Raw genomic sequence first — 23,461 nt, 5'->3', positions numbered from 1 at the left:
CCCGATTGCATCCCTTCTTCTCTGCTTGCTGTGGATGAGGCGGCCCTTTGAAACTTATCTGCTATCCACGTTTACTTCCGCATGCAGCTCCCCTGAACCCCCCTTAGGACCCAGGCTTTCTTGTGTTATTGCGGCCAATGTGGGTGCCAGAGATAGCCGACGGGCCCATAACGCTCGCAGCGCTGATTAACAGATGAGGGACAATTACTATATACTGTATAATCATAAATGGCTGCAGCACTAATTACCATTCACAACAACTTAAAAAAGATTAAACTAATTGATAAATGGGGGCCAAAATTAGAATAAAAAAGGTTATAGGACATGCTAACGAAAATTTGCATATCGGATACCTTACAAGCCAAAAAACGCCCCCCATGTGGTAATTTTTAACACTTTTTGTTTTTGCTGTGAATGTCCTTCCCATGGCTTCATTAAGTGAAAATTTGGCACCATTCCGATAAGCAGTTTTTTCTGCAGACTGCTTGGTGTATTATAGACACCCTGTATACCTGAACTAAGGCCTGACACTGGCCGGGCCAGACACTAAGCCCAAGTTACCACATTACGTGCTGCTGACTGCTTGGTGTATTATAGACACCCTGTATACCTGAACTAAGCCCTGACACCGGCCGGGCCAGACACTGAGCCCAAGTTACCACATTACGTGCTGCAGACTGCTTGGTGTATTATAGACACCCTGTATACCTGAACTAAGCCCTGACACTGGCCGGGCCAGACACTGAGCACAAGTTACCACATTACGTGCTGCAGACTGCTTGGTGTATTATAGACACCCTGTATACCTGAACTAAGGCCTGACACTGGCCGGGCCAGACACTGAGCACAAGTTACCACATTACGTGCTGCAGACTGCTTGGTGTATTATAGACGCCCTGTATACCTGAACAAAGCCCTGAAACCGGCCGGGCAAGACACTGAGCCCAAGTTACCACATTACGTGCTGCAGACTGCTTGGTGTATTATAGACGCCCTGTATACCTGAACAAAGCCCTGAAACCGGCCGGGCAAGACACTGAGCCCAAGTTACCACATTACGTGCTGCAGACTGCTTGGTGTATTATAGACACCCTGTATACCTGAACAAAGCCCTGAAACCGGCCGGGCAAGACACTGAGCCCAAGTTACTACATTACGTGCTGCAGACTGCTTGGTGTATTATAGACACCCTGTATACCTGAACTAAGCCCTGAAACCGGCCGGGCCAGACACTGAGCCCAAGTTACCACATTACGTGCTGCAGACGGCTTGGAATATTATAGGCACCCTGTATACCTGAACTAAGCCCTGAAACCGGCCGGGCCAGACACTGAGCCCAAGTTACCACATTACGTGCTGCAGACTGCTTGGATTATTATAGACACCCTGTATACCTGAACTAAGCCCTGACACTGGCCGGGCCAGACACTGAGCCCAAGTTACCACATTACGTGCTGCAGACTGCTTGGAATATTATAGACACCCTGTATACCTGAACTAAGCCCTGACACTGGCCGGGCCAGACACTGAGCCCAAGTTACCACATTACACTGCTTGGTGTATTATAGACACCCTGTATACCTAAACTAAGCCCTGACACTGGCCGGGCCAGACACTGAGCCCAAGTTACCACATTACGTGCTGCAGACTGCTTGGTGTATTATAGACACCCTGTATACCTGAACTAAGCCCTGACACTGGCCGGGCCAGACACTGAGCCCAAGTTACCACATTACGTGCTGCAGACTGCTTGGAGTATTATAGACACCCTGTATACCTGAACTAAGCCCTGAAACCGGCCGGGCCAGACACTGAGCCCAAGTTACCACATTACGTGCTGCAGACTGCTTGGTGTATTATAGACACCCTGTATACCTGAACTAAGCCCCGACACTGGCCGGGCCAGACACTGAGCCCAAGTTACCACATTACGTGCTGCAGACTGCTTGGTGTATTATAGGCACCCTGTATACCTGAACTAAGCCCTGACACTGGCCGGGCCAGGCGCTGAGCCCAAGTTACCACATCACGTGCTGCAGACTGCTTGGTGTATTATAGACACCCTGTATACCTGAACTAAGCCCTGACACTGGCCGGGCCAGACACTGAGCCCAAGTTACCACATTACGTGCTGCAATCTGCTTGGTGTATTGTAGACACCCTGTATAGCTGAACTAAGCGCTGACACTGGCCGGGCCAGACACTGAGCCCAAGTTACCACATTACGTGCTGCAGACTGCTTGGAGTATTATAGGCACCCTGTATAGCTGAACTAAGCCCTGACACTGGCCGGGCCAGACACTGAGCACAAGTTACCACATTACGTGCTGCAGAGCCAAAGCACAAAGGGTCCTGGCAGACAGTAACAGGAATTTCCCAAGGCTGCCAAGGAAGAGGCAGCAGAGGGAGCTTCCCCCCATGGCTCCCTAAGGACTAAGGCCAGCTGCATGAGCTCTGCATAAGCCTGGGACAAAGACTTCGTCCAGATTGTGTGCACCATCTCAGTGTCCGCACAGGTGAGTGTGGCTGCTGCTCCTCTGACACACATAGCAATACTAAGCACGAGCCAAACTGGAGCAAGAGTCATAGGTGCTCCCCTTCACAGACATAGAAAGAAATGAGAGCAGACAAGGACGGGATTTATAATAATAAAGATGACAGGGACACCACAGGGAGTAGGAGCTGCTGCTATTGCTGGCTGCTCCCAGAAAATGAATAAGTAATATGGAAACTCCCGGTGCGCTAGTTAGCAGCCTTCTATAACAGTATCCTAAAGACCCACCACGTCTTCAGCACAACAATATTATCAAACAAATGGGTTCTGTATAACAGATGGGTACTGTATAACAGATGGGTACTGTATAACAGATGGGTTCTGTATAACAGATGGGTTCTGTATAACAGATGGGTACTGTATAACAAATGGGTACTGTATAACAGATGGGTACTGTATAACAGATGGGTTCTGTATAACAGATGGGTACTGTATAACAGATGGGTACTGTATAACAGATGGGTTCTGTATAACAGATGGGTACTGTATAACAGATGGGTACTGTATAACAGATGGCGCTAAACATAGATATAAAAAGGGATAGAATAATACGACTGATGGGTTAAGAAATGATACATATACTTATAAATCACCACCAAATGTGTAGTTGTACTTCAGGTGCATAGAAGAAAATCCTCCTCCTTTGTATTTTTCTGGAATATATGTCTCAGATGAAGTAACCGAAAAAATAAAAGATTATATAGAAATTCATAGTGTAGTATTTCCTATAACCAGAAATCCCTTGTTAGTCACTGAAGAAAAGCGTACCCCAACTCACAATAGTGAATACTATGTAGTCCATATAACGGTGTCTTTATCTTGTCTTCCACATTCTAGGTTTAAACACCCTCAAAATCTTGAATGTAAACACACCCTACTTACAGGGCTGGATTTCTGTCGAATCCTATAGCAGTTTCTTTATAGATTCCGTCCCACCGTTCTCTCCCCTTCAAATAAAACTGGGGAAACCTCGGTCATAAAAGGAGAGAAAAGGTCTTGGTACCTCCTTGTTTTTCCAAATATTTTTATTATTCACAGTGTCGAAGCTGGTTTAATGGCTGAGACAGAATCAGTGTAAAATTAGCTTGGAGCGACGCCATCTTGCGAATGGCAACCAGGCTCCATCTTAAAAATAAGAATCTGCACGACACCATTTTGCAAATGGCCACCCAGCGCTATTTTAGCGAAACTCACACTTAAGTACATTCAGCGATGCTATTATTGGCATCATGCGATCACGTATTATTAGCATTATGCAAACGCATATCTCCCCATACACACATTAAATACGCACATTAGCGAATGCATAATACCCCGCGTACGAACGCTGTTTATTAGCTTCATGCGTATGCAATCTTCCCCAAGTTAAAAGTCCTCACTACATAAATCCAGACAGTCACTGAAACATATAACCCTGCAAAACACGTACCATGGTGAACTTTAACTAGCGCCCTTTCCCAAACCCCTAATACTCACACACTGCACACTTACATAAAAGGTTCCATAGCTCCAAAGTGTAATATCCAAGGTTTATTCATTTATTATTAACATTGTGAAATAAAGATTATTTGATATCTAAGGTTTAGTACATGATAAGCAGACCGTGTTTGGTGTTGTACTGATCTACTCTGTCTCAATAGCTTTCCGGTGTCATTGGTGAGAAGTTCGCAACATGCGTTCGCAACTTATGGACTGTAGAGAGTTAAAACACTAAAATGTACTTTGTAATGTTAGCAGCTTAGATTTGCATGCAGCGGGAAAAAGGAGACAAAAGGCTGTTGGAGGCTGACCTGTGTACATTTGAATCGACCTGTTAAATGTCCTGTAACAGAAGCACCGTGACGGAGAACCAATGGAATCATGCCAAACTTGCCTATTGTATTGCCTGTCCCTGTAAGGGTATAAATATGCTCTCAGACCCCAAACGGAAGTCTTCTTGCTGATGCTGACGGAGGTTTCTTATTGATGCCGGTAACTGGTCCCAGAGCGCATGCGTATATAACAACTGTACCTTGGGTCTGTATGATTTCTTTGCGCTAAATTGTCATTAGATCACAGCGTGTAACCTACTGTTTTTATGTTGAATAATAACTTTTTGTGCGTTGGAAACACATTCAAGGTCTGAAGGCATTTATTTACTATATGACTCATTACGCTAAGTTGCGACTATTCTAGAAGGTATAGGCAGGATTCAAGCCATTGAGATTACATTGTGAATTGTTGCTAATAACTGAGTTAACGTGTATTTTTCTGCATAGGAAAAAAGTGTGTAACAGTGAGTATTTGTTTAGGGTGTAACACGGGTCCTAAATGTTAAGGGTATCGTAGGACCCTTAACTGCTAGGCGTAACGAACGGCCTAGTAACTCGGTAGCAGCTTACCATTTACTTTACACAAGGCAGGTGTATGGGTTGTTATTTTTGTTACGGTTCGGCTCCCAGTGTGGTTACAGTATTCTGTAATCGGTTAGGTTTATTTGGGCACTGTAATTGAACCGCATAGTTTTGGCTAAACTGTGATTGTGAACTGGTGAGAGGGTGGACGAAATCAACTGGAAAACAAAGGTTATTTTGTTGCCCCCTAGCGGTTGAAAGGTAGTCAAAAAGGGATTTCTGCGTGGGAGCAACTTTTCTTCCATAGGTGAGTGGAGGCGTCTAGAGTTCTTCCATAGGGTTTGTGGATATGCCCTTTTCCAAGACGTCCACAGGTAAGTGAAAGTATCTTGACTGTCTTTCACCAGTTTAAATCTTTATTGAAAAATGTAGGGGTTGTCTCAGGATGGGAGCCACGCAAGCAGTATAGATGTTAGACAATGATGTGCTGCTAATGGAAGCACCGCTTGGATTGGCCCGTAGCATTATGCATACTAAGTATGGTGCTTATTCAATTAGGTATTGTGATGTATGGTTTAAGATAACGATGAAGCGTGCAAGACCGTTTCCCAGAATTGGTAGTTTTGATAAGGATGTATTGAACAATGTCCGAGATCACATCAGTCTGGTGCGTTCTCGAGTGGAAAAGGTAAAATATAATGAATGTTTAAAATTGTGGCAGCATGAAGTGGATGCGTGGGTTAAAGGTGTGCAAGCGACGCAAACTAGCGTTGCGAACGCATTACCAGAAAGTACACCCACAGCGCTAAATTGCAATGTGTGCGAGCCGCAAAATGGCGCGCACGTGCAGCAAGGTAGCGTTGTGGAAGGTATTGCCAGTGGTTCACGCGCACCACCGCCACCATATGCGGACGGGGGTGCAGGTACAGTTGTTGAAAAAACCCATAAAAATTTAACAAGTAGTGTAACTATTGGAAACTCAAAATACACTCTCTCTTTATTTGCTGATGATATTCTTCTTACCTTGACTAAACCACTTACTTCTCTACCAAACTTATTTTGTGAACTGTCCCTATATGGAGATCTGTCGGGCTACAAAATCAATCAAACTAAATCTGAAGCTCTCCCTATTCATCTCCCGGGTGAACTGAAGCGATTACTGCAATTGAATTTTAATTTCCATTGGAGAACAGACTCTTTGCAATATCTTGGGATTAACATTACTAAAACATATGATCGCCTATATAAAGCGAACTACCCTCCCTTATTTAAAACAATTGAACAGGATATTCTACAATGGAAAACTTATTTTATTTCATGGATCGGGCGTATTAACGCAATAAAGATGAATGTTCTACCAAAATTGCTCTATTTGTTTCAGACTTTACCTGTGGCAATACCAACCCAAACACTCAACCAACTTCAATCTTCATATTGTAAATTCATATGGAACTATAAAAGACCTCGTATACGCCGGGATATTTTAGCCAGACGTTCCTCAGATGGAGGTCTGGGTTTACCTCTTCTACTACGCTACTATAAAGCATCTCAATTGAGTCAGATGGTAGCCTGGCATGCTCCTAGTTTTACTAAACGATGGGTTGACCTCGAGAATGATTTAGTGGGCCTTGATTCACTCTCACATTTGCCTTGGATACCTTGCAAATACAGACCACGTACCGCCCTCTCCATACCAACGGTAGCCCTGACACTCTTCATATGGGATAATCTCAATAAAAAACTCTCTCTTTCCGCCTACCCGTCTCCTCTCACCCCCATATGGAACAACCCTTCCTTCCCACCAGGCCTCTCACCTACTATGGCATCTACCTGGTCCAGAGCGGGTGTTACCCGCCTACGTCACATTATAGGTCAATTCGCCCCTCATTCGTTTCATGATATTCAGGAAAAACACGGCATCCCCAACTCATTATATTACCAATACCTGCAAATTCGCCACTTTACCAACTCTTTACTTTCTACTACCTCACCTCGCAATCCTTCTCCTATAGAAAGATACTGCATTCACCGTTCTACTAATAAGGGTACTATATCTTTCCTTTACCACTCTATATTGACACCCAATCCCCTCTGCCCTTGACACACATACTCGCATGGGAAGCAGATTTAGGATACCCACTAGGCGATGACATCTGGGAAACAATACATCTCACCATTTCAAAATGCTCCATTAGTGTGGCAATCAAAGAAAACTCATATAAAGTTCTCACCAGATGGTATTTGGTCCCAGAACGCCTACATCATATGTATCCCAACACCTCTAACCTATGTTGGAGGCAGTGTGGTCAAGTTGGCACATTCTTTCATATTTGGTGGTCGTGCCCAAAGATAATCCCATTTTGGAATATGGTTCGCTCCCTCATATCATCGGCAGTTACCCTACCTTTCTCTCTTTCCCCCGCTAATATTCTACTCTGTGGCCCAGTTGATCAGATTTCCAAAGACACTAACAAATTAATTCTCCACATCTCCTGTGCAGCCAAATGCCAAATGGCACGTAACTGGAAAAAAAGTAGTACTCCAACTGAATCAGAACTTTTAAATAGAATTGGGTTTGTATCTAAAATGGAATATACTACCAGTCTATTGAACAATTCAGTGCGTAAATTGTACTCTTCTCAGGCCATTCCTCTCCCAGGTCTTTCATGAATCGCATCCCCAGTTTCTGCTCCCGATGTTTTCATTTATCATTTAACATCGTGCAGTCCCGGCTCGCTTACAAATTCCCCCTTCTTCCTTATTAAATTCTATACTTTTCCTTCATTCCAAATACTCTTTGACTGAACTTATACTCCTACCACATCTTACCAATGTGCCTACGAATACTAAAGACTACATTTTTTTTCAATTACTGGAAGAAATTTTTTCTATTATGATGTCATCGGTGTATTTTCTATATATGACTTTATACATTGTTATTAGATAATGTCTTTATACATTGTTATTGGATAATGTATCAATCATAACATCGATCTGTTTTGTTATTTCTCTCTACTAATTCTAATAAACGATTTAAAAAAAAAAAAATGTAACAAGTAACTTGTACCCTCTCTTAAGTAACCATAAGGAAAATGTTTATGATGTGGATGATGAGCCTATTGTTATGTCGGCCATTTCCCATGCTGTACACATGTTAGATGCTCCACCGCGACATGCACAAGTGGTGCCGCCATCTTCATCAGTGATAGTACAGGAAGTGGTAACATCCACTGCACCCGTAGAGGAAGTTGCTAACCCTGTACGTAGCAGTGGTAGACTGAATCCCCAGCCAGGTAACAAGGTTAGCAGTGCGGCCGGTCTGCATCCCATCCGGACAATAACTGTTCCGAATGGGAATGCGAACGGAGTAGTGCCAACAGGGAAAGTAGCAATGCACTGTCCTTGGACAAGAGCGGAGCTAAATTCCATAATGAATGATTTCCGCGACCCCAAAAAGGAATTAGCCAAATGTCAAAGATTTTTGAAAAATTTGGGTAGTTCTCATGAGCCAACCAACAAAGATTGGCGAGTGGTGTTAAGGGCCTGTCTACCACGCAATACCGACGTGACAAAATTTATCACGGATTGTGTATTGGATGGAGATGTTCCCTTAACAGACGAAATTAACCAAGGTAACATTTCCCGCCTTGTAACTCAATTGGGTGTATATTTTCCAGTAGTAGTTAACTGGAGCAAAATTTTCACCATAAAATAGAAAGAGAGTGAATCTGCAGATTATTGTAACTGGGCTCCGCAGGCTATCACCCAGTACACTGGGTTAGAAGATATTAAAGATAGCACTCACCACAGGGGAATGATTGTCACTGTACTCATGGATGGTCTTAAAGAGAACCTAAAGACCCGGGTTCAGACCTCACAGCCTGGCTGGAGGGGAGTCACTGTAGACACCCTCATAGAATCCGCAATTGAACATGACAAGAACATCTCTAAAAAGAGAGATCCAGAGCGAGAAACTAATGGCTGTCAGTATTCAAGCTCTAGAAGGATTGACGGTAACATCACAGCCAGCAGACACACCTGCATCCACATCCAGACCTGCACCTGAACAGTTACACGCCCTCACTAATCCTACACCACTGCAAACACAGCCTTACCCCACTTATCACACACACAACCACAATTCCCGTACTATCCTCTCCCTCAATATCCTTACCCATGCCCACCACCTTTCCCTCCTGCTCAACCCACACAACAATCCTTTCATCCACCCCATCCACGAAAGTGTTTTAATTGCAACCAGCCAGGACATCTAAGAAGGAACTGTACGGCAAAAAGGGTAGGACCTGGATATCCCCATAAGGGATATACACAGAGACCAGCAAATGGTCAACAGACACCAGCTCCAATTGTGGCAGTTAATGCTGTATTGGAGAGTGGGAGTGAACGCTAGCGGTCAGGTCATACCTGTAGTCTACAGATAGTCAGGGTAAAGGGAAGTACTAGGGAATAACCGGTAATGTAGCTGGTACTAAATATCCTTTTCTTGTAGACACAGGGGCGTCCAGGTCAGTGATAAAATCTCCCGTTAATTTACAGGTAACCAACGAAACAGTACCAGCAATGGGTGTAATGGGTAAAGTGCAACATTATCCTTTAACAAAATCCACAGAGGTCACTATCGGGCCATTGCATGCCAGGCATTCATTTCTCCCGGCAGCAGCGGCTCCTACTAACCTACAGGGAAGGGATTTGTTATGGAAGATGGGATGTGTCATATATTGTACCCCTGATGGTGTATTTTTAGACATCCCAGAGACAGTTGCGAACGAGGTGAGGGATATGTTGGACATTCCCCAAAGGATAATGTATCACTCTACCGGTGTAAGTGAAATTCCATCTCAGGTAGATCAAATGTTGTCCCAAATTCCAGATTCACTGTGGACCAAGGATAGACAGAACACTGTCTATCCTTGGCAAACATAAGTCCCGTAATGGTAAACGTAAGGATAGACCAAGGATAGACAGGACACTGTCTATCCTTGGCAAACATAAGTCCCGTAATGGTAAAATTAAAAAGCGTTAGGCAAGCTCCAAAAATTCCCCAGTACCCATTAAAACAGGAAGTAGAATTAGCGGTTTACCCCATAATTGAGCGATTGTTACAACAGGGAATTTTAGTTCATACAGCAAGTGTAGCCAACAGTTCCATCTTTCCTGTAAAGAAGAGTGGTGGGAGGGGTTATAGGCTGGTACAAGACCTTAGAGGTGTTAATAAGGTGGTAGAGAGCCAATTTCCCATAGTGCCAAATCCAGCTGTCATTCTCATGCAAATACCACCAAATGCAACCCATTTCACTGTCATTGACCTCTGTTCTGCTTTCTTCTCTGTACCTCTTCATCCTGACTGGTAAAAGCTGGGTAAGGCGCGCTCTCTATATGGTGGGGCAGTGTGTAAAGTGCTTGGGTAAGAGTGATCTGTATGACAGAGAGACGTAGACGGTGGTGTTGGGTCAAGGTAATTTTATTGGTTTGAGGTAGGTAGGCACAATGCTACTAGAGGGTAATTGACCCAGGAGCAGTGGGGGGAAGAGCAGGATGGGTGCACGGGGGGGAAGGTGGGTAGACCCTTTTAGGGGGCTCCTTTTCCGTGCAGTTCTGGACCAGCACGTTGTCCCTGCTGGACCGTCATATCAGTGAGCGCGGTTCACCACCCTTTATTCTTCATCCTGACTGTCAGTACCTATTCGCTTTCACATACAGGGGTATACAATATACATGGACGCGATTGCCCCAGGGTTTCATAGACCGCCCCAGTATCTTTTCCCAGGCCTTACACGACTGTTTACAATCTTTTCAACCTGCCAATGGATCTGTTCTAATACAATATGTGGATGATTTATTGTTATTCGTTTATGTCATTTTTAAATGATACTAAACTTTTGTTGCTTCATCTCTCGCAAACAGGACACAAGGTTGCTAAGGACAAACAACAGCCGTGCCAATCCAGAGTAAAATACTTGGGACATTGCCTAACCTAGGGGTTACGACATCTAACTACTGATCGAATCCAAGCCATACAGAACATGACACTTCCGCAGAACCAACAGCAAATTCGTACCTTCTTGGGAATGTGTGGATACTGCAGAATGTGGATCCCAGGTTTTTCTATTTTGGCCTTGTCATTACAGGACTTAGGGCCTGATTCAGAGCCGCTCGTAAGCGGCCGCTCATTCGTTCCTACCGATGTTCGCACAACTGAGTATGCGTACGGATTTTAATACACATGCGTGAACCAGTCAGTGCGGCCGAAAATCGTGTGCTCGCTAAATAGTGAATGCCTGCTATTTTGAGTGACAGAATGAGGCGTTTGTGGGTGGTAACAGGGGGAAGGTGCTTGAAAACGGGGAGTGGAGATCCGAACGCAGGCGTGCTTAAAGGTCAAAACGGGCGTTTTAAGGGTGTGCATAATTAACAAAGCAGCGTCATTGACCACGTCACTTGGTTGTTTTATAGTCAGAACTGCTCGCATGATTGTGGTAGGAAAAACCAACCACAAGAATAGCGAGCAGTTCAGAAGCCTTTCAATGTACTCGATTAATCTAATAAACAGCGGACATGACGTATGATGCGAGCGGCAAGGGGGCGTTTTTTTCAAAATTACGTTCGCATGTGTTGTTCGCTCGTTCAGACATAGAGGCGTGAACAGATCGCAAAGAGCGAACGGTTCATTTAAATAGCCAGCCGCTTTTTCTGAACGAGCGAGCGCAAATAGCGTCCGGCTCTGAATCAGGCCCTTAGTCTCTTCCTCCAAGCCCGACCGTGTCATACACACAGAGGAATCAGAGCAGGCTTTCCTTAATCTTAAGGATAGTCTGACAAAAGCACCTGCATTGGGAATACCTGATTATGAAAAACCATTTGATTTGTATTGTACGGAAGCCGATGGTTGCGCAGCAGGTGTCCTCACACAAAAACATGGTGATGCCAGTAGGTCCGTAGCATACTACAGTGCCCAATTGGAAGCATACTACAGTGCCCAATTGGACACTGTGGCAAGATCACTCCCAACGTGTTTAAGAAGTGTAGCAGCAACGGCTCTATTTGTGAGTAAAAGTGAGGACGTAGTATTGGGTCATGATATGATTGTCTATACTCCCCATGCTGTATCTGCTCTGCTGAACTCTGCCCAAACCAGACACGTCTCTTCAGCTAGGTTCACCAAATGGGAACTAGCTCTAATAGCACCTGCAAACATCACTGTTAAACGATGCAATACGCTAAACCCAGCAACGTATTTATCATATGTACAACGTCATGTATAAAGGGTGGAAGGAGACGAGTTGCTGGCGGGAAGGGAGTTCAGCGGACATAGTGATACACATGATTGTACCTGACATACGTGACACAACTTTAGAGAATGTGGATGTGACATTTTACACGGACGGGAGTATCATAGACAAACAGACACAGGTGAATTATGTACAGGTTATGCTGTTGTAAATGACACAGACATTATAGAAGCTGAACCCCTTGCTCCTCCTCACTCAGTTAGTAGCACTAAAACGAGCGTATGAACTGGCAGCAGGCAAATCTGCTAACATTTATACTGACTCTAGGTACGCCTTCGGGGTAGTACATGATTTTGGCGCGCTATGACGTCTGAGAAATTTTATGACAGCAGCAGGCACACTAGTTGCACATTCCAGACATATAAAACAATTACTAAAAGTAATCCAACTGCCCAAAACGGTGGCAGTAATTAAGTGTAAAGCCCATACATGTGAGGAGATCCGGTGTCACTGGGCAACAACCGAGCAGATGAAGCTGCAAAATGGGCAGCAGGGTTAAAAATGAATGTACCAACGGAACAAATTATGTCTTTTCAAACAATTGATATGCTGAAATTAATTGAGATGCAAAATTTGTGTTCTACCCAGGAAAAGTCAGTCTGGAAGTCCAAGGGATGTGGGCAAGAGTCCTCTGGAGGGACGGACAAAGTAAGCCAGTAGCTCCCAAGGCATATTATCCCAGCATGGCTGAGGCAGCACACAGTCTGACTCATTTGGGAAAGCAAGGTATGCGCAAATTGGTGATAGTACACTGGTGCGCACAGAGTTTCTCTTCTCAAGTGGAAAAGAGAGCAATGTCCTGTCTGACCTGCTTGAGGAAAAACATTGGAAAAACGATCCCTACCAAACCATCTCACATTCCTCCGACTGATGGACCTTTCCAGGTAATACAAATTGATTTCATCCAAATACCACCCTGCAGGAATTTCGTATTAGTGTGCACTGATGTGTTTTCCAATTGGGTTGAGGCATACCCAGCGGCCACTAATACTGCTGCGTTCACTGCCAAGAAAACTGTTCAGGAGTTTGTATGCAGATACGGTATCCCTAAAATTATTGAGAATGATAGGGGTACTCATTTCACAGGTGATGTTTTTCAAAATGTGTGTAAACTGATAGGTATTAATAATCGACTTCACACCCCCTACCAACCACAAGCCAGTGCCAAGGTGGAGAGGATGAATGGGACTATTAAAAACAAACTAAGTAAAATCATAGCAGAAACTGGACTAGGATGGCCAGAAGCATTACCGTTGGTCCTACATAGCATAAGGACCACTCCTAGACCCCCTCTAATTCTGTCCCCCCTTAGAAATACTGTTTGGTAGACAACGTCATTTGATTAGAAGTCCGCAGGAAGATTTGAAAGGTAACAACGAAGTAACTGTAAAGTACCTTATATCAATGAGTAAACAGTTAAAACAGCAACAGCAGAAACTGAAATTGTTGTCCCATGATATGCCTGAAACAAACTGTCATGATGTTGAACCTGGAGAATATGTTATGATCAGAAATTTCTTGCGTTCAGGTTGTTTGACTGATCGTTGGGAGGGTCCATATCAGGTGTTGCTGACGAGTACCACATTTTTGAAGGTGGCCGAGAGAGATACCTGGGTCCATTCCACTCACTGCAAAAAGGTCAACCAACCGATGGAAAAACAAGGCGGAGACAAGGTTGATAACGTGGACCTGTCAATCGCAAGCTTGTTCCGATAGGATTAAAAGGTTATAGTGAGATACCTGAGCTAAAGAAATTTGCAGGTCCCTGCTGCGGTGATGGACTGGTCTGCTGTGTTCATTTTTATATTCTCTTCCAGAGTTTCCATCATCCTGATTTGTTCGGGGATATCTGGTTTCTGTGACGGGGGACCGATAGAGGAGATGGGAGCTGATGGCAGTGTTGATGGACTGGAGTCAAGAGGAGGAGTGCTATCCCAATCAGGGGAGTGTCTGACCAATCTTAGTAGTGTAATTGTTAAGAGATCTGCTGTTTTAGATACTCGGGGACAGTGTGAAGGTCTATCGTCTGAGGATTATTGTATGTGTGAGTTCTGTGGGTCCGTAATTGACGAGAGATGCATCCAACGTTGCCAACCTAAGTATAATCAGTATTGGGGTGGGTATCCTTTAGAGGATTATCACACCATGGTGGGCAAAATTTTGAACCAAACTGACTGTTGGGTGTGCTCTCACGAGCCCCAAGGACAGCATAATGTAGGATTAGTGCCATTCCCGTTAAATGTCTCTGAAAATATAGAATCACAAAGAGGGCATGCACTAGATGGAAAATAAGTCCAAACCACCCCATTTTAAACTCCACCAGTACCAAGTTGATAAATCACTTTTATGCTTAAACATCACCAACTTCAATGAACCAGGAAGTTGGGAGGTGACTGGGAATAATCAGACGATGACCTTCTCACAAAGAGCTGACCATGAATTATGAACTGTTACGTACCATTAGGTCAGGTGGAAGACACTTCCAATATAAATATACACTGAGTAACACCAAAGAAATGATTGGTAGAGTACCAGAAGGGTATTGTGCCCAGATATTACAATGAGAAACTTGTATGAGTCAAATGGGAGAACCTGAAGTAGGATCACTTGCTAGGGAAGTGTGTGGGTTATTGATGTTTACCATCCCTTATGTTCTCCCCGATGATGTATATTTTATATGTGGAAGGAAAGCGTATAAGTGGCTCTCCCCGAGTTCCGAAGGTTTGTGTTACCTGGGAAGAGTGGTCCCAGAAGTTATGACCCTCACACATGTTGAAATGCTTGGTATTCATAAAAACACACCATCACCATATCTTCACACACAGTATGAACACGGAGACAAAAGAAATATGATACCTGGTGATGTGCATAAAGCCACTCAGTTAATTAGTGAGACAACTGGCTTTCAAGTTTTAGTAGCATTGGATCCCACCAGGATCGCTCGGGGTACACTAAATTTTAGATATATCCAAGATCTTGTTAAATTGATAGATAATATCACCGAGATGTATGATGACACCTTCAGGTATACAGGTAGGGAATTGCAAGCGTACCAGAAAGAATTGGTGCAACACAGACTAGTGTTAAATTACTTAACAGCTGTCACTGGAGGGTACTGCGTAACTTTGGCCACCCAATTTGGAGTGAAGTGTTGCACTTATATCACAAATGATACCAGCGACCCCAAGGAGGTGATAGACCGAAAGATGGATCAAAATCTGCAGCTAAAAGGGGAATTTCGAAAAAGAACCATAATGCTTCAGTGGCTGAAGTAGAGGAGAAGGTAGAGGAATGGGTTTCATGGTTGAACCCAGTGAAATGGTTATCAGGTCTAGGAGAGTGGGACCAGGAAATGATCGCAAGCATAGGTAAACTCCTGATCCTCATACTGGTTGTCATCATAGTAATTGGCATATGTGTCAGGTGTGTTCCTACTGTGTTGAAGGGTGGAAAATGTAAAAACAAGGTAAAACGGAAGAACGCAATTATGATGGTGGTTAGTAGTGACAATATGAAATCCGAGGTAAATGTAGAACTGCATTATAACCCTGAACTAGGAAATACCATCATATAATGTATTAATATTTAGAAAAGTGTAAAATGTATTATTAAATTGTTATATATTTTTTTTAATACCTTAAATAATGTAAGTCCCTGTTCCCCTTCAAAACTTCCTTTATAGGACTCGTGCAGCCCCACATCTTTCACATGATCTTCGAGATCCGCGGCGTGCGTATAAGGGTAGTCTTATGTCCCTCCCAGAGATACATTATAGATGGATTAAAACCACCTTGTGCCATCCCATAAAAAAAATAAAAATAATGTTAAATAATATCCCATAATGCAAGCCTAAAATTAATTTTAACATCAGAGTATGATAGCATGTTGTTTGCTATCAAAGGGTGGACTGTCGAAGCTGGTTTAGTGGCTGAGACAGAATCAGTGTAAAATTAGCTTGGAGCGACGCCATCTTGCGAATGGCAACCAGACTCCATCTTAAAAATAAGAATCTGCACGACACCATTTTGCGAATGGCCACCCAGCGCCATTTTAACGAAACTCACACTTAAGTACATTCGGCAATGCTATTATTAGCATCATGCGATCGCATATTAGCATTATGCAAATGCATATCTCTCCATACACACATTAAATACGCACATTAGCGAATGAATAATACCCCACGTACGAACGCTGTTTATTAGCTTCATGCGTATGCAATCTTCCCCAAGTTAAAAGTCCTCACTACATAAATCCAGACAGTCACTGAAACATACAAAGGGACCAACCCTGCAAAACACGTACCATGGTGAACTTTAACTAGTGCCCTTTCCCAAACCCCTAATACTCACACACTGCACACTTACATAAAAGGTTCCATAGCTCCAAAGTGTAATATCCAAGGTTTATTCATTTATTATTAACGTTGTGAAAAAAAGATTTGATATCTACGGTTTAGTACATGATAAGCAAACCGTGTTTGGTGTTGTACTGATCTACTCTGTCTCAACAGCATTCCGGTGTCATTGGTGAGAAGATCGCAACATGCGTCCGCAACTTATGGACTGTAGAGAGTTAAAACACAAAAATGTACTATGTAATGTTAGCAGCTTAGATATGCATGCAGCGGGAAAAAGGAGACAAAAGGCTGTCGGAGGCTAACCTGTGTCCATTTGAATCGACCTGTTAAATGTCCTGTAACAGAAGCACCGTGACGGAGAACCAATGGAATCATGCCAAACTTGCCTATTGTATTGCCTGTCCCTGTAAGGGTATAAATATGCTCTCAGACCCCAAACGGGAGTCTTCTTGCTGATGCTGTTGATGGAGGTTTCTTATTGATTCTGGTAACTGGTCCCAGAGCGCGTGCGTATGTAATAACTGTACCTTGGGTCTGTATGATTTCTTTGCGCTAAATTGTCTTTAAATTACAGCATGTAACCTACTGTTTTTATGTTGAATAATAACCTTTTGTGCGTTGGAAACACATTCAAGGTCTGAAGGCATTTATTTACTATATGACTCATTACGCTAAGTTGCGACTATTCTAGAAGGTATACCCAGGATTCTAGAAGGTATAGGCAGGATTTAGAAGGTATTGGCAGGAACGTATTAAGGTTTAAAACTAAGTATCGTTAACAGCATGCAAAAATTATTAAAAGCACATCATGAGTCCCATACAGTAGTAAGAAAAATACCTGACCTGTATAAAAAGATGTTTAAAAGAAGTCTGGACTTTAGGTCAGTGAATATCAAGCCACCGTATTGACTCCAAAAAGCACAAATGGTCCTCCCCCACCGACGCGTTTCGATACACAGTATCTTCCTTAAGGTATAGAGAGGACCACTCTAATCCCACAATATTTACCATGTCATGAATAATCTATATCATCCCTAAAACTATACATGGATCAACTAATCTGACCCTTTCCTAACAATACCTAATAATATCTTCACTACACAGAATCCTTTTCTGGTGTTGCGTCCAACTTCCTATATATTTCTTCACGCTTTTTTGCTTTCTTCAATATTATTCGGGCAGCGCTCCACGTGACCGTAAGTAACCCCCACTCCGTCACCGGAAATGACATGACTTCCGGTCGCGTCACCGGAACTTCTGGTGCACTATGTCCATGAATATGCTGCCGGGCTTTACCCTTCCTCCAAAGTTCTTGGCCTCTGTTTAGTTCCTGCTCAACTTCAACACTAGAAGTTCATCGGTGGCCATTTTCTTGTGGTCCAGATAAGTTTCAAAATAGTGGTGTCCATTTTCTTGGAGATATCATAACATATGTGTTACTGATGATAATTCCTCCTTCCCTCTCCATATATATATAATATACGATCTATAACTTAAACATATATAAATTAGATCACTCCATATAACCATAAGGATTACATCCATATTCTTCAATAAATAAGGCTATCACATATAGCATATAGGAATTAGATAAAACATGCTCATAAAAGGTTATCCCCTCCATCTCACATACCCATTTGGAGCAATAAAAACTATATAATATGAACACAATAATATATAGTATATAGTAAGTAAAACATTTATAATAAAGATAAAAAGATCTAAACCCAAACATAATACTGTAAAAACCATTTATGTTCAAAATCAATGTTGAGACCGGAAAGGAACTAAAGTATTCAGTTCAAAAATACAGTTCATCTCTTCTTTCGCTAATCTACTAAGTGTCCTTACACCTTATGGAATCTCCTATTTTGCTTATACCATAAAAGTTTTTTATCTCTTGTATTGAACAATTGTGTACTGTTTTGAAGTGGGCTGATGGGGAGTGAGACTCCATCCCTTTCCTTATGTTATTTAGATGTTCACCCATAAAAACATTCAAGCACCATGTAGTGCGTCCGATGTAAAATTTCCCACAACCATATTCTACTGCATATATCACATTCTAAGAGTGACAAGTGATAAAGTCTAACACTTTATGAGTCCTTCCATTAATAACTACCTCATCAATCTTCTTTTTATTAGTATTTTCGGGAATATGTCTGCAACCTATATACATTCCACATCTATGAAAACCAGTGGATTTATTCTCTCCCTTCTTAACTCCCACTGAGAAATTAAGGCTCCTCACTAGCTTAGTTCTTAAATTGCCAGCTCTCTTACAAATATGGATGGGTTTAGGTGGTAATACTTTTCCTAATATAGGGTCCTTCCTTAAAATTGACCAATGTCGTTTAAAACTTTTTTCCACTTCCTTATATTGGGAATTATAATTTGAAACGAAGGCCTACTGAAAGTTGTCTTGATTAGTCTCTTTAGGTTTTGGGATAAGTAATTCCTCCCTATTAACCTCAATTGCTTTTTTTAGGCCTTCTTTTACCCCACTTTCCTTATATCCACATGCCAGGAAGGACTCTTCCATAGTGTTGGCTTGTTTTCTAAACACCTCTAAATCTGTACAATTCCTTCGTAATCTTTTAAATTGTCCTCCCGGTATGGACTCCAACCCATTCATATGGTGACAGCTATTCCTCTGAATGTATCTCAATGAATCCGTGGGTTTCTGATAAGATTTGGTTTGAAACTTTTTCTCCTCAACATAAATAGTAATGTCTAAAAAATTCATCTCTTCATTACTTATATTAAAAGTTAACTGGATACCTCTATTATTGTTATTAAGATAGGTACAAAATTAATCTAAAATACTTCTCTCCCCTTTCCAAATTAAAAAGATATCATCAATATATCTTGATCATGACTCCAGGTTCGCCCCAAACGGATTATTATGCCATATGGTCTCCTATTCCCAGAAGCCCATAAAAATATTGGCATTACTCGGGGCGAAACCCACGGATTCATTGACATACATTCAGAGGAATAGCTGTGACCATATGAATTGTTTGGAGTCCATACCGGGAGGACAATTTAAAAGATTATGGAGGAATTGTACAGATTTAGAGACGTTTAAAAAACAAGCCAACACTATGGAAGAGTCCTTCCTGGCATGTGGATATAAGGAAAGTGGGGTAAAAGAAGGCCTAAAAAAACCACTTGAGGTTAATAGGGAGGAATTACTTATCCCATATTTATAAGAGAGCTGGCAATTTAAGAACTAAGCTAGTGAGGAGCCTTCATTCCTCAGTGGGAGTTAAGAAGGGAGAGAATAAATCCACTGGTTTTCATAGATGTGGAATGTATATAGGTTGCAGACATATTCCCAAAAATACTAATAAAAAGAAGATTGATGAGGTAGTTATTAATGGAAGGACTCAAAGTGTTAGACTTTATCACTTGTCACTCTAAGAATGTGATATATGCAGTAGAATGTGGCTGTGGGAAATTTTACATCGGACACATTACAAGGTGCTTGAAAGTTCATATGGGTGAACATCTAAACAACATAAGGAAAGGGTTGGAGTCTCACTCCCCATCAGCCCACTTCAAAACAGTACACAATTGTTCAATACAAGAGATAAAAAACTTTTATGGTATTAGAAAAATAGGAGATTCCATAAGGTGTAAGGACACTCTTAGTAGATTAGCGAAAGAAGATATGAAATGTATTTTTGAACTGAATACTTTAGTTGCTTCCGGTCTCAACATTGATTTTGAACTTAAATTGTTTTTACAGTAGTATGTTTGGTTTTAGATCTTTTTATATTTATTATAAATATTTTACTTCCTATATACTATATATTAGTGTTCATATTATAGTTTTTATTGCTCCAAATTCATATGTGAGACGGAGGGGATAACTTTTTATGAGCATGTTTTATCTAATTCCTATATGCTATATGTGATGGCCTTATTTATTGAAGAATATGGATTTTATCCTTATGTTATATGGAGTGATCTAATTTATACGTTTAAGTTATAGATCGTATATTATATATATGGAGAGGGAAGGAGAAATTATCATCGGTGACACATATGTTATGATATCTCCAAGAAAATGGCCACCACTATTTTGAAACTAATCTGGACCACAAGAAAATGGCCACCGATGAACTTCTAGTGTTGAAGTTGAGCAGGAACTAAACAGAGGCTAAGAACCTTGGAGGAAGGGTAAAGCCCGGCAGCATATTCATGGACATAGTGCACCAGAAGTTCCGGTGACGTGACCGGAAGTGATGTCAATTCCGGTGACGGAGTGGGGTACTTCCGGTCACATGGAGCGTGGCCCGAATAATATTGAAGAAAGCAAAAAAACGGGAAGAGATATATAGGAAGTTGGATGCAACACCACAAAAGGATTCTGTCTAGTGAAAATATTATTAGGTATTGTTAGGAAAGGGTCAGATTAGTTGATCCATGTATAGATGATATAGATTATTCATGACATGGTATATATTGTGGGATTAGAGTGGTCCTCTCTATACCTTGAGGAAGATACTGTGCATCGAAACGCATCGGTGGGGGAGGACCATTTGTGCTTTTTGGAGTCAATACGGTGGCTTGATATTCACTGACCTGAAGTCCAGACTTCTTTTAAACATCTTTTTATACAGGTCAGGTATTTTTCTTACTACTGTATGGGACTCGATGTGTTTTTAAGAGTTTTTGCATGCTGTCAAAAATAAAAATATTTGGAAAAACAAGGAGGTACCAAGACCTTTTCTCTCCTTTTATGACCGAGGTTTCCACAGTTTTATTTGAAGGGGAGAGAACGGTGGGACGGAATCTATAAAGAAACTGCTATAGGATTCGACAGAAATCCAGCCCTGTAAGTAGGGTGTGTTTACATTCAAGATTTTGAGGGTGTTTAAACCTAGAATGTGGAAGACAAGATAAAGACACCGTTATATGGACTACATAGTATTCACTATTGTGAGTTGGGGTACGCTTTTCTTTAGTGATTAACAAGGGAACCCAATTATTTGAGTTTATTATTATTATCCTTTATTTATATGGCGCCACAAGTGTTCCGCAGCGCCTTACAAAGCACATAAACAAATAATTTGACAACGGACTTACAGTACAAATTAGGACAAGGACATGGATAATATACATTGATACATAAGTGACCATAACACCTAGATATGCAATAGAGCGTAAGCAAGTGTTAGGTGCCCTGGTGGGGGGTAAGAAGTAGGTGAAAGTAAAGTAAGGAGAAGCACAAGAAGGTAGAGGCCCTGCTCATAAGAGCTTACATTCTAAAGGATTAAAGGGTTTAAAGAAATTCTGGTTATAGGAAATACTACACTATGAATTTCTATATAATCTTTTATTTTTTCGGTTACTTCATCTGAGACATATATTCCATAAAAATACAAAGGAGGAGGATTTTCTTCTATGCACCTGAAGTACAACTACACATTTGGTGGTGATTTATAAGTATATATGTATCATTTCTGAACCCATCAGTCGTATTATTCTATCCCTTTTATATATATGTTTAGCGCCATCTGTTATACAGTACCCATTTGTTTGATAATATTGCTCCCAGAAAATGACTGCTTTGTCCATTTAGTTAAGCCCCACCAAGGACGAGCTAATGAAGTGATGACCACTCCTCCCAGCATGTAGCGTTGATGGATTTCTGCTGTCAAAATTACATCCCCCTTATGCTGTCTGTGCCTAGTACGAGGCAGCTATGACAGATGATGTCACCAGACCCCCAACACCTTCTCAATCATCAGAGTACCCTGCATCCAAGGTTACTGCTGAACATCTGATGCACGGTCCAGTACCGTTCCTGGTCTGGTATAGCACTGGAGGCACAGGGATTTCTGTCCATACCTGCAGCCTCAGACAGCCAGAGGGGTATAGAGGTAAAGAAGCTTGAGCATTTGGAGGTGAATTTAAAGTGCCTTAGCTAAAACCGCAGGTTATACTCACCCTTCCAGTGTCCCACAGACAAAATACATCAAGCACTTTTTTGGAAATACAAGTCATAAACTGGATATATTGACGCTTGCAGAACTATAACCTAAATTAAGGGGTCAATACTGTGGGCATATCTGTGGCACAGTGGTTAGCACTGCTATCTCACAGCACTGGGGTTTGATTAATCATGACTGTGTGGAGCTTGTATGTTCTCCTCAAATTTACATGGGTTTCCGCTGGTACTCCGGTTTTCACACGCACTCCAAGACATACAAGAAGGTTAATTGGCTCCTGGTGAAATTAACCCTATAGTAGTACATGTAAGTATGTTGTAGATACAGATTGTTCCAGTCATGCAGGCACTATACAAAGAACTGTAAACAATTGCCTGGAGCGTAGGAAAACCTCTCTGATTGGCTTCAGGTCATTCATGGGCAGCACCACTGGAAACAAGGAGAATTGCTGTCTTAACATTTTGTTTGGATTTTTTTTTATTTCGAATGGATTACTTCAGGAATAAAGAAATAATATCCTCTCTGGATTCAGGAGATCAATAGAAAGGTAATAAGACTTTTAATAATGGTGTTTGTGTCTTGGCTGTAAGGGCATACTGGAACTTCTGGTCCCACAAGTTGTAGCACGCTCAAGCAGTGATGGGCAGGCGAGTAATGGTTACCAGGGTTACTGATACTTACAGCTTCACAACAGTCCTGATCTATTCTTCACTACACATTACCTTGGCACTGACAAACCTATTTTATGTGAGCTGAAACAAGGTGAGCTCAGAACTGTAAAACCAACAAGACCCTTATGTAAAATATATTCTATATGTGGTCCATGGAAAAACGCATGTATGACGCTGGGTATAAAATCCAATAAGAGAAACTACCTGCAGCAGCTTTGTGTTGTGCAACCCGTAGAAGATAGAATAGTCATTTCATTAACCTACTTACCACCA

At 42.0% G+C, this 23,461-nt stretch overlaps 1 protein-coding gene across 1 annotated transcript in view; it reads right to left on the bottom strand.

The window, feature by feature from the left end:
• The window catches only part of CARF (calcium responsive transcription factor), a 308,136-nt gene that overhangs the window by 91,216 nt on the left and 193,459 nt on the right, over window positions 1–23,461 (bottom strand). The window lies entirely within an intron of this gene.

The sequence above is a fragment of the Taudactylus pleione genome, unplaced genomic scaffold, assembly GCF_031769625.1.
Source record: "Taudactylus pleione unplaced genomic scaffold, aTauple2 ptg000976l, whole genome shotgun sequence".
Classification (NCBI taxonomy): domain Eukaryota; kingdom Metazoa; phylum Chordata; class Amphibia; order Anura; family Myobatrachidae; genus Taudactylus; species Taudactylus pleione.
This window is presented reverse-complemented; position numbering and strand designations above follow the sequence as displayed.